Raw genomic sequence first — 12,186 nt, forward strand, 5'->3', positions numbered from 1 at the left:
AAGATATCTTATCATTTTTTATGCAATTATAAATGGGATTGTTTTCATGATTTCTCTTTCTGTTGCTTCATTATTAGTGTACAGAAATGGAACAGATATTTATACATTGATTTTGTATCCTGTGACTACTGAATTCGTTTATGACTTTAGTAGGTTTTATTTGGTAGAGTCTTTAGGGATTTCTGTATATAGCATCATATCATCTGCAAATGTGGAAGTTTTACTTCTTCCTTAGCAGTTCAGATGTGTTTTGTCTTCATTGTCTAATTGCTGTGTCCAGGACTTCTAGTACTATGTTCATGAACAGCGGTGAGAGTGGACATCCCTGTCTGGTTCCTGACTATAGGGGAAAAGCTCTCAATTTCTTCTCATTAAGTATGATAATGGGTGTGGGTTTTTCATTTTTCATAGATGGCCTTTATTATGTTCAGGTATGTTTCCTCTAGATGTACTTTGTTGAAGGCTTTTGTCATGAATGGGTGTTCTACTTTGTCAAATGCTTTTTCTATGCCTATTAAAATGATCATGTGTTTTTTTTATTCTTATTTTTTGTTTTGTTTTATTTTGTTTTTGTGTGACTTATTGTGAATATAGAACCAACCCTTGTATCCTGTTTGATCCTATTTGATCATGGTGAATGAATTTTTTTAAGGTATTGCTGAAATTGGTTGGCTAGTACTTTGTTGAGGATTTTTGCATCTGTGTTCATCAGAGATACTGGCCTATAGTTCTCCTTGTTTGGAGTACCCTTATCTGGACACTCAAGGTAATGCTGGCCTCATATAATGAATTTGGAAATTTAACTTTCTTTTTTATTTTTTTAGAATAGTTTGAGAGGAATAAATATTAACTCTAAGTGTTTGGTAGAATTCACCTGTGAAGCTATCTGATCCTGAACTTCTGTTTGTTGGGAGTTTTTGGGTTACTGATTCAATCTCCTTGGTGGTAACTGTTCTGTTAAAATTTTCCATTTCTTCTTGCTTCAGTTTGGTTGTTTATATGTTTATATATTTTTATATGTTTCTAGGACTTTGATCATGTCTTCTAGATAGTCCAATTTGTGCATACAGTTTTTGTAATATTCTCTTACAACTGTTTGTATTTCTGTGCTATTGGTTGTTACTTCTCCTCTTTCCTTTGTGATTTTATTTGACTTCTTTCTCTCTCTCTCTCTTCCTCTCCCTCTCTCTTTTTTTTTAATGGGTCTGTCTGGAAGTTTATCAATTTTGTTGATCTTTTCAAAGAACCCAGGTCCTAGTTTCATTGTTCTATTGTTTTGTTTTCTTTTCTAATTTTTATATTATTTATTTCTACTCAAATCTTTATTATTTATTTCTTTCTGCTGATTTTTTTTTTTTAATCTCCATAAGGTGCAAGTTTTGGTTGTTTGAGACTGTTCCTGCTTCTTGAGATTGGCTGGTATCACTATAAACTTCCCTCTTGCAACTGCTTTAGCTGGATCTCAGAGGTTTTGGACTCTTGCGTTTTTATTTTCATTTGTTTCCACATATCCTTTGCTTTGTTCTTTGATTACTTGGTTGACCCAGTCATTGTTCAGTAGCATGTTATTTAACCTCCATATATTTGTGGTCTTTCTAGATTTTTTTCTTGTGGTTCGTTTCTAGTTTCGTAGTGCTGTGGTCAGAAAAGATTCTTGGTACAACTTTGATCTTTTAAAATTGTTGAGGTTTGTGTTTTGGCCTAAAATGTGACCTCTTCTGGAGGATGTTCCCTGTGCCCTTGCAAAGAACGTGCATTCTGCTATTTCTAGATGGAACGTTCTGAGTATATCTCTTAGATCGATCTAGTCCACTACATCATTCAAAGCCCTCTTTCCTTGTGGATTTTCTGTTTGGATGATCTGCCCATCAATGTTCTTGGGGTGTTAAAGTCCCTTACTGTTATTGTATTACTACTGGTTAGTTCCTTTATGTAAGTTATTAACTATTTTATGTATTTGAGTAGTCACATGTTGGGTGCATAAATATTTCTAACTTGTATTTTCCTGTTGGATTGTCCCCCTTACTATTATATAGTGTTCTTTGTCTCTTTTTACAGACTTTGCATTAAAGTCTATTTTTCCTGAAATAAATATTGCTACTCTGGCTTTTTCTCCTTACACTTGTTTAGATGATAAATGTTTCCCCACCATTGACTTTCTTTTTAAAGATTTAAAAAATTTTTTTTTATTAGTTAGTAATTTTTTTTCAGTGTTCCAAGATTCATTGTTTATGCACCACACCCAGTGCTCAATGCAGTACGTGCCCTCCTTAATACCCACCACCATGGTCACCCATTCCCCACCCACCTCCCCTCCAAAACCCTCAGTTTCTCAGTGTTCACAGCCTCTCATGGTTTGTCTCCCCCTCCTATTTCCCCCAACTCACTTCTCCTCTCCTTCTCCCAATGTCCTCCATGTTATTCCTTATGCTCTACAAGTAAGTGAAACCATATGATAATTGACTCTCTCTGCTTGACTTATTTCACTTAGCATAATCTCCTCCAGTCCTGTCCATGTTGATACAAAAGTTGGGTATTCATCCTTTCTGATGGAGGCATAAGACTCCATTATATTTATGGACCAGATCTTCTTTATCCATTTGTTTGTTGAAGGTCTTCTTGGTTCTTCCCACTGTTTGGCGACTGGAGCCATTGCTGCTATGAACATTGGGGTACAGATGACCCTTCTTTTGACTATATCAGTATCTTTGGGACAAATACCTAGTAGTGCAATTGCAGGGTCATAGGGAAGCTCTATTTTTAATTTCTTAAGGACTCTCCACACTGTTTTCCAAAGTAGCTGCACCACCTTGCATTCCCACCCACAGTGTAAGAGCGTTCCCCTTTCTCCACATCCTCTTCAAAACATGTTTACTGTCCTGTTGATTTTGGCCATTCTAACTGGTGTAAAGTGGTATCAATGTGGTTTATCAATCTCCCTGATGGCTAATGATGATGAGCATTTTTTCATGTGTCTGTTAGCCATTTGCAAGTCTTCTTTGGAAAAGTGTCTGCTCATGTCTTCTGTCCATTTTTTGATGTGATTATCTGTTTTGTGTGTGTTGAGTTTGAGGAGTTCTTTATAGATCTTGGATATTAGCCTTTTGTCTGTAGTGTCATTTGTGAGTATCTTCTCCCATTCCATGGGTTTCCTCTTTGTTTTGTGGACTGTTTCCTTTGCTGTGCAGAAGCTTTTGATCTTGATGAAGTTCTAAAAGTTCATTTGTGCTTTTGTTTCCTTTGCCTTTGGAGACACGTCTTGAAAAAACTTGTTGTGGCCGATGTTGAAGAGGTTACTGCCTATATTCTCTAGGATTCTGATAGATTCTTGCCTCACATTGAGGTCTTTTAACCCCACCATTGACTTTCAACATGTATGTGTCTTTACGTCTAAAATGAGTCTCTGTAGACTGTTTTGCCAGTCTTCAGATTGCTTTCTGGTTTGTTGACATGGACATGAATGATACCTCATGGTAAACAGGGGACAGACTGAGCTTAGGGTCCTCCTACTCTGCCATCTTCTCAAGCTCCATCCAGTGCCCATTTCTTGAGAAGTAAACTTTCTGCTCCTGTTTCCCTTGCATCTGGTCACTGAGGGAATGACCACAAAAGCAGCATGGCTGGGGCCATGAGACCCTGCTTACTCTGGGTCTTCTCTAGTCCCAGTACTGGGCTCACTGTGCCTCTAAAAAGACACATCGGGCAAAGTCTGGGCTTTTGACTATCCCAGAGAAGCAGTAGAGTACGTCTTAAGCATTTTCATTTGGTAACCATTATTACAAACATACTTCCATGGGAGAGTTGAGATTCCCCCATGAGAATTGAGTATTTTCAAACTTGCTCAGGTTGACCTTTGGGGAAGGTAGTGGGTAGGAGAAACTGGTAAGTAAAAGCTAACAGTTGGAAAATCTCTACTTCGGGTGGGTTATTTCAAGGTGAGGTTACTCAATGTGATTATCACAGACCAACAAAAGAAAGACAAATTCTTTTTTTCTGCACAGCTTCTCTGAGCATTTAGAAGGCTGTTGGGTATGTGAGATGCCATGAGCACATGTGCCAGCAGAAACTCCCTAAATATACTCTGCACAAGACTTTTCTTTGCAGAGGATCCTACAGGACCAACACTGTGCTTGGTTTTTTTGGGCAGTGTTATCCTACAAGTGTGATTCTCAATTTGAGTTGCCTAGGAAATACTTACGGCCACTGATTTTTGAGCTCCAAACCAGAACAATTACATTAGAATCTCAGTGGTGAGAGAGCACTGGTATTTTTTTTTTTTTTTTTTTAGAAATTCTTCAAATGATTGTTCTGTCCAGCCATGTTGAGAGTACATAGTCTAGGGGCACTAGGTCTTCAGTAATTTGAAGACCTATCTAGACCTGGATCTTAAAGGATTTTGGCTAATAAGAGTGGCCAGGTAGAAAAGTGATGTCAGTGTCTTTAACAATACAACCCTATTTTAAACCCCACTTAACTTTGAGCTACCACTTCCCCTGCCTTCCAGCCCATGTCCTCAAAGATGAGTCTAGGTCAAGTGAACTCTGGCTTGTGTTTTGAAACTCACTGCTGATTAAACAAACAACTAATAATCACCTTACCCAGGGTCTGTCCAGATTGCCACAACTGTGGGATGTTATAAATCTGAGATTTATATTGTAACATCTTAAATTTGATTGGTACTATATACATCAACTTTCCCCTTCCTTAGCCTCTTGTCCCTGGTTTGTGCAATACAATTTTATGACATTTAAAAAATATTTTGAAATGCACATTATATGTATCTATCATTGACTCAGGTTCTATTTACTTTGATTAGATACGTTTGACAGTTTTCACTACTCTGTTAGTTACGTACTTCTGAGCTGTTGATTTTCACTAAAAGCATCAACAAGTCGATTGAACACTAAAATAGATTCTCAGGAGAAATTTCTGATTTCAAATGATGCTAATGGTCTTCTTTAATCGACATCTGGATCAAAAAGGCATAACCTTGAGGGAAGCATGGATTTTTTTTTTTTTTTTTAATACACAGGCTATGCCAGGAGCACATGGACTACTGGAAGAACTCAAAACAGGACCTAATTTGAGTCTGAATTCTGTGAAAGAGATGAAAAAAATGTTAGGAAACCATCTGTGAATTGCTCTTCCACATAATACAATGTATATTGTGCATTTCAGGGTTTGAGGCATTCACTAGAACAGCAGCTTATGAAATACCCTCTAAAAAACAAACATGCTGGTCAACAATGTTTGGGTTGCCCTGGGGATATGAGAGTCCAACACAAAGAAATCATCAAGCATGCCATCTGAGATCATAGACTTTACACAAGAATCCAAAGGCACAGGAAGATGAAATTTGAGACTTTCTTCAGTATGTGATTAAAGAGAAGGAGAATGGAGCGAATGAATCATGGTGTCCATTAGATTTACTTGGTGACAAGAGCCTTAGAAGAAATAAATTGAGTTCTTGGAGTATGTAATCCTGTCAGCCCATAAAGGTTGGAGTGATTTTGGCTTATAATGTGTCCAAGAACTCTAGCATCCGAACAATGGAGAGAAACAATAAAAAGTCAGAAGGAATATGTCAGGAGAGGTGCCATGCCTAACCTGTGCGGAGAATAGAAACCCCTCACGAGAAAGCTGGGAAGGGGAAATGTGACTCATCGTCTGAGTGAGAAACCTCTTATCCTCACAAGGTTTGAAAAGGAACTTAAAAGGCCAATGAAGAGACAGATTGTTGAATTGTCAGTTGAAAGCAAACTGGATTGACCTGGGAAAAGCCCCACATGGCACAAAGTTGTTCTTGAAAAGAATCCGTAAGCCGGCTGACGTGGAGAAGACACTGTGTAAAATGACACGTGAAGGCTGAGTTAAAGAGAGCACACATCTCCTCCTGGCCACTCTAATTGACAGAAAGATGGGCACAGGGAGTGGGAAGAGGTGTGGGGGATGAGCAGTATATGACTCAGGCCTGTGGACTAAGGAGGGGTTACTGGACACATGAAGGCAGAGGGACAGGTTCTCCTATTGATGCTGAACGAGTCGGACCTCATTGGGACTTGTTTGTTCTGGGGTTCCGCTGCGGAGTGGGTTACGTCTTCCAAATGTGTACATTGAATGCGTAACCTCCAGTCTCTCAGAATGTGACTTTATGTGACAACAGGGTTGTTGTGAGGTAGTTTAAGGTGAGGCCATACTGGAGTAGGGTGAGCCCCGATCCAATAGCATTGCTGTCCTTACGGAAGAAGGGTGTTTGGATGGAGACACGCACAATGGAGAAGGCCATTTGAAGACTGGAGTTGCCTTGCGACAAGCCTAACAAACACCAGGAGCCGGGAGAGAGGCCTGGAGCAGACCCTTCCGAGGGAGCATGGCCCCGCCGAAGTCTTCCTCTCAGACTTCTGTCCCCAGAGTAGTCAGATACTAAATCCTTGTTGTTAGAGCTGTTCACTTTGTGGTTACTTAATATAGCAGTCCTAGGGAGTAATTACAGGCTAGGCGGACGCTCCTTCTTGAGAGCTTCGTACTTCTCGGAGCAGGTCCAGAAGACAGCAGAGGTCTGAGAGAGAGCGTGTTGGTCAGGGAGCTGGTAGACAGTGTGGGGAGAACATGGCTGGTGAGCAGGATGCTAGTTTGGGCAAAGGCTGAAGAGACTGTGTATGATGGGGATCAGTCCCTACGAATGTGAAAGGCTCATCTGGGGAAGTGGAAAGCAGGTTCTCTGTAGCCAAGCCTGGGACTAGAATAAGGGGTAGAATTCGGGAGAAGACAGCCCCACTGTGCGCTGAACTGCCTTGGAGATGCTGAGAAGGAAAGGGGAGAACTCGTGGCAGAAGGTGGGGGAGCTCAAGTCCTCTGGACTTGAAGTGGATTTGGGCTGGGGCCGACATGGGGCTTCATGCGCAGAGGGTACTGTGGTTCGGAGGGGAAGCTGACATTGGTACAAGCCAGGGGACCCTTGGGCTCTGCACACAGGGGGTGCTTGGCAGGACAGCTAAGTGCTGAGGCAGGTGCAGGCTGGGATGGCCCAGGGAGCTCTGTGCCAGGGGTGCACTGGCCAATTGGCGGGAGCTGAAGGGGAGCCAGCCTGGAGTGCTTTGCCTCTGTGTCACCTTGGTGAGACAGATGGGGCTACAGTGAGCTCTGACCAAAAGTGTCCTGGTATGTGCTGTGCAGGGGGCCCTCTTGGTGGGTCTGCTCAATGGGTAGAGCTCTGGGCCTGGGGCTCTTTGAACTGGCAGGTCTTCTGGGTGCCTGGATCCCGTTCCCATCTGCCAGAATGTAAACTGTGCCATTCACCAGACCCGCCAACATGGAGAGAGGTTCAGCACCTTGTCTGCTACTGACGGAGGGCTAGGGCTGGATACCGTACATCCCATTTGTTCTTTAAAACTGCAGGGTAGGGGGCGCCTGGGTGGCTCAGTGGGTTAAGCCTCTGCCGTCGGCTCAGGTCATGATCTCAGGGTCCTGGGATCAAGCCCCACATCAGGCTCTCTCCTCAGTGGGAAGCCTGCTTCCTCCTCTCTCCCTGCCCGGCTCTCTGCCTACTTGTGATCTCTCAAATAAATAAATAAATAAATAAATAAATAAAATCTTTAATACTGCAGGTTTTTTGTTTTTTTTTTTAACCTGTGCCTCAGGCATCCATGGCTGGTGTAGGCCTATGTCCTGGGCTTGGTGAGACAGCTGGTCAGCTGTGGTACCTGCACCGTGCTCTTGCCTATATTATTAAGGCAGAGAGGGAATGTAAACAGTGGTGCTCAGCAGCCGCTCTGATTCAGAGGCATTGCAGCAGTACCCCTCCCCCCAACATTTGGCAGGATTGGAGGGCTGGTTCCTTTCTGTTCTAGTTGCCCCTTAATCTGGGGCATCTTTTACTGTGCCCCAGCCTCAGTGAAGCTGCCCACTGACCCTCAGCTCTATCCCTCCCCGTGACAGTTCTCAAAGTCAAGGGTGGGGGTTCCCTTCCTTCCTGTGTCTCCATCTGTCTTGGTCTTCTCTATGTAGTCGATCTTCAGTTGTACAGAAAGTACTCCGTCGCCCTAACGTCTTCAGGGGGAGCTGCTCTATAAAAAATAAGTGTGGATGTGGTCTGTTTGTGGAGCGGGTGAATTCAGGGTCTGCCTCTGTTGCCATCTTCTATCGCAGCCTCTGGCTCTGTCTTTAGATGTCAAGTGAGTATCTTAAAGGCAGCACATAGATAGGAAAATCATATACATATTTGTTAATTTATCCTTTCAGTTACCCAGATTAGGGCATTTAGTCCACTTACATTTAAAGTAATTATTGCTAGGTATGTGCTTACTCCTTTGTTACCTGTGGGTAGGTGTGTTTGCCATATAAGGCAAAGCCAATTTTAATATTTTAATGGAATGAAAACTCTAAATGTTCACACCACCTATCCAATCATCCCGCTTTTCTTGGTCTTGCTTTTGGTCACAGAGCTGGATTTAAATTTGTGATTCATTAAAGGGTGGCTGGGTGGCTCAATGGGTTAAGCCTCTGCCTTCAGCTCAGGTCATGATCTCAGGGTCCTGGGATCGAACCCCACATTGGGCTCTCTGCTCAGCAGGGAGCCCATTTCCCCCCATCTCTCTGCCTGCTGCTCTGCCTACTTGTGATCTCTCTCTGTCAAATAAATAAATAAAATCTTAAAAAAAAAATTTTTTTTAAAGAAATATGGATGGAAGGAAAGCCAGAGTAGTGTCTGTCAGTTCTAGTTGCACATTGGAATCACAAAAGATGGAATCGTTCAATGTGGCACCACCAAGATTGGAGGTTGGATTTTTTTTTTAAGGATTTTATTTATTTATTTGACAGACAGAGATCACAAGTGGGCAGAGAGGCACAGAGAGAGAGAGAGAGAGAGAGGAGGAAGCAGGCTCCCCGCTGAGCAGAGAGCCCCAGGCGGGGCTCGATCTCAGGACCCTGGGATCATGACCTGAGCCAAAGGCAGAGGCTTTAGCCCACTGAGCCACCCAGGCACCCCAGAGGTTGGATATGTTTATTATGGGTGGTAGTAGTTCTGGAAGCTGTTTAGCCACATCCCTGGCTTCTGCCTGCTAGATGCCAGTAGCATATCCCTCTTCCTCAATTGTAACAATCAGAAATGTGTTCAGATATTGCCAAATGTTTTCCTTAGGGAACAAAATTACCTCCAGCTGAGGAAGAGGGACTAAGGACTAAGGCAGGACAAAGGGATCCATATTTTTAGGCATTCCCTGGATGACTTCATTATGGAACCAGAACCACGTTTGGAATCAGATTTTGAGCAACTGGCCAGGGAATGTATATTTTGAGATATACATTTGAGATATGTATATATTGAGATATAATTGAGCCTATAACCTTATGCTAATTTCAGGCGTACAACAAAATGATTGGATTTAAGGATAGATAGTAAAATGATGACCACAGTGAGTCTAGGTAACATCCATCACCACGCACGTTAAAATTTTTCTTTCTTGTGATGGGAACTTTTAAAATTTATTCTCTTACCAACATAAAAATACTTCAAATTAGCAAAAATTCAAATGTTTCAGTATTATTATCTATAGTTACTGTACTATCTATACATTACATCCACTGGACTTTGTTTTAATAACTGGAAGTTTGTACCTTTTGATCCCCTTCATTTTGCCCACCCCCCAATCCCTGCGTCTGACAACCTCCAACCCACTCTCTCTATTTACATTTGTTTGTCATGAGATCATACAATATTTATCATTCTCTGACTTACTTGACGTAGCATAATGCTCTTAAGATGCATCCATGTTGCCATGTGGCAAGCTTTCATTCTTTTTTTTTAATGGCCCAGTAACACTGCATTGTGTATGTATGTACGACACATCTTCTTTATGCAGTCACCCACACTGTCTTCTTGCCTAAGCTATTGTAAATAACGTAGTAATGAACATGGCAGTGCAGATAGATATTTGAGTTTGTGTTTTCATTTCCTTCAGATAAATATCCCAAAGTGCAATGGCTAGATCATAGGGTGGTTCTATTAGTAATTTTTTGGACGACCCTCTGTGCTATTTTCATGGTTGCCATAACAGTTACCATTCCCACCGGGGGAATGTAATATGAATGATGGCTCTGTTTTTCTGTATTATCCCAAACACTTAACTATGTCTTGCCTTTTTGATAATGGCCCTTATTTATTTATTTATTTATTTTGTAATAGTGTGAGGTGATAGCTCATTCTGATTTACCCATTTTTCAATGTGGTTTGGTTTTTCTGTTTGTTTTTGTTTTATTTTTGTTTTTTGTTTTTGCTATGGAGTCGTATAAATGGTTCTTGTATTTTGCATATTAACACCCTATCAGATAGATGACTTGAAAGTGTTTTCTCCCATTGGGAAGGTTGCCTTTTCATCTTACTGATGGTTTCCTTTGCTGTACCGAAACTTCTCAGTTTAATATTGTCTCATTTATATTTGTTGTTTGTTGCTTTTGTTTTGGGGGTTGGATCAAAAAAAAAAAAATTACTGCCCAGGAGCTTACTAGTTATGTTTTCTTCTATTAGGTCTATGTTTTCTGGTCTTAAGTTCAAGTCTTTTAGTTATTTCAAGGTAGTTTTTGTGCATGGTATAAGATAGTGGTATAGTCTCATTCTTTTCTACCGTGGCTGTCCAGTTTTCCCAACTTCCATTTGTGGAAGAGACTGCCTTTTCCCATTTGTATATTCTGGGGGAAATTTTATATTTTCATCAACTTGGTGGCCAACTTTTCCAAAAATCAGAGTGAAAATTTTTAAATAAATGAGTTCTATTGTGAGAATTTAACAAAAGCTGTTTAAGATGAGTATTGTTACATTGCCTCTCTTATTGGATAGAAAATGTTTAAGAAAAATAGATACGAATTATAAAACAACTAGGACAGAGATAGTTAAGTATGTGGCAATCACTATTTAAGAGTAGTTTTAATTACTATTTTGGTCAACTACGGCTGCCATAACAAAAAGTGGTAGTTTGTGGCTTATACAGTGGAAATTGGGTCCCACCTCCAAATATTATCACACTGGGGGTTAAGGCTTTAATAAATAATTGTTTAATGGTGCAATTCAGTGCCTAGCAATTACCAAGAATTTTGCATTTCTCCTAAGGCTTGAACTAAGTGTGGTAGGCAGAACGTTTCTTTCAAAGATAAAAAGTCTTCATTTCCAGGCACTGTGAATATGTTACCTTTCATGGCAAAAGAGATGGGCAGATATGACTGAATTATGAATCACGATAAGGGAAAATTACCTGGGTGCTCTCACTGTGATCACATGGGTCCTTAAAAATGAGAAGGAGGCACAAAAAAGAGGCAGGCACTAGTGTACCATAAATAATAATGATCTCAACATTTACAATCATCTTTTCATTTCCCATGCATTGCCTTTAAAATAAGAGATCAGGTGTCACTTAGCATTTTCTTGGATTTTTCTCTGTTGTTGTAACATCTTGCCTACAAGTACCCTTCACTATTCTTTCCCAAAGCATTGTAAATCCTCCCTTCATTGATATTTTACTGCAGTCCTTGACTTCTCGGGTAGCACTGTATCTTGTCATTGGACTTGCAGAGAGTTTGTGTCAATTACAGAGTTTAGAGGGACCTTAGTAATCACAGCAAATCAGTACTACAGTACAGTAGCAAGAACAAATACCATGAGCCTAAGTCCTGCATGGTAACAGAGGCTCCACATGACACCTTGAGACACTGAGTCGTAGAACTCAGACATCATGACACGGGGAGGTCAGACAAGCACAAGGAGGCCACCTCTCCCAGCCAACACCTGGCATCAACTAGCAGACATGCCAGCAAGCGAGCCTTGAGTTTTGTTCAGTCCCCAGCGTCTGCTGAGTCTCGACTGAAACCAAATGGAGCTGAAATGACTTGCTATTACTTCAGGCAACTCGGGCTTTGGTGTGGTTACCCAAACCTAGCAAGAGAAAACTGCCCTAACTTCCACGCTTGTACCAAACCACATGACACCTCTGCTTTAACCTGGCTTTCCAATGTGGTTATACCCCATCTCTCATGAGCAGCTTCTCGCAATGTGTTCCTACATTCATCTCCTAAAGAGCCTTGTAGTGTTGTTTTGTTCCATTCATGCTCATGTAAATTGTAACCATTCTTCAAGGTCCGTAGTTCAGGCTGTGCGATTGCTTATCCATTGTATTGGCTGGGCCCTATCCAAGT

This window comes from Mustela erminea, chromosome 3 (assembly GCF_009829155.1).
Source record: "Mustela erminea isolate mMusErm1 chromosome 3, mMusErm1.Pri, whole genome shotgun sequence".
NCBI lineage: Eukaryota > Metazoa > Chordata > Mammalia > Carnivora > Mustelidae > Mustela > Mustela erminea.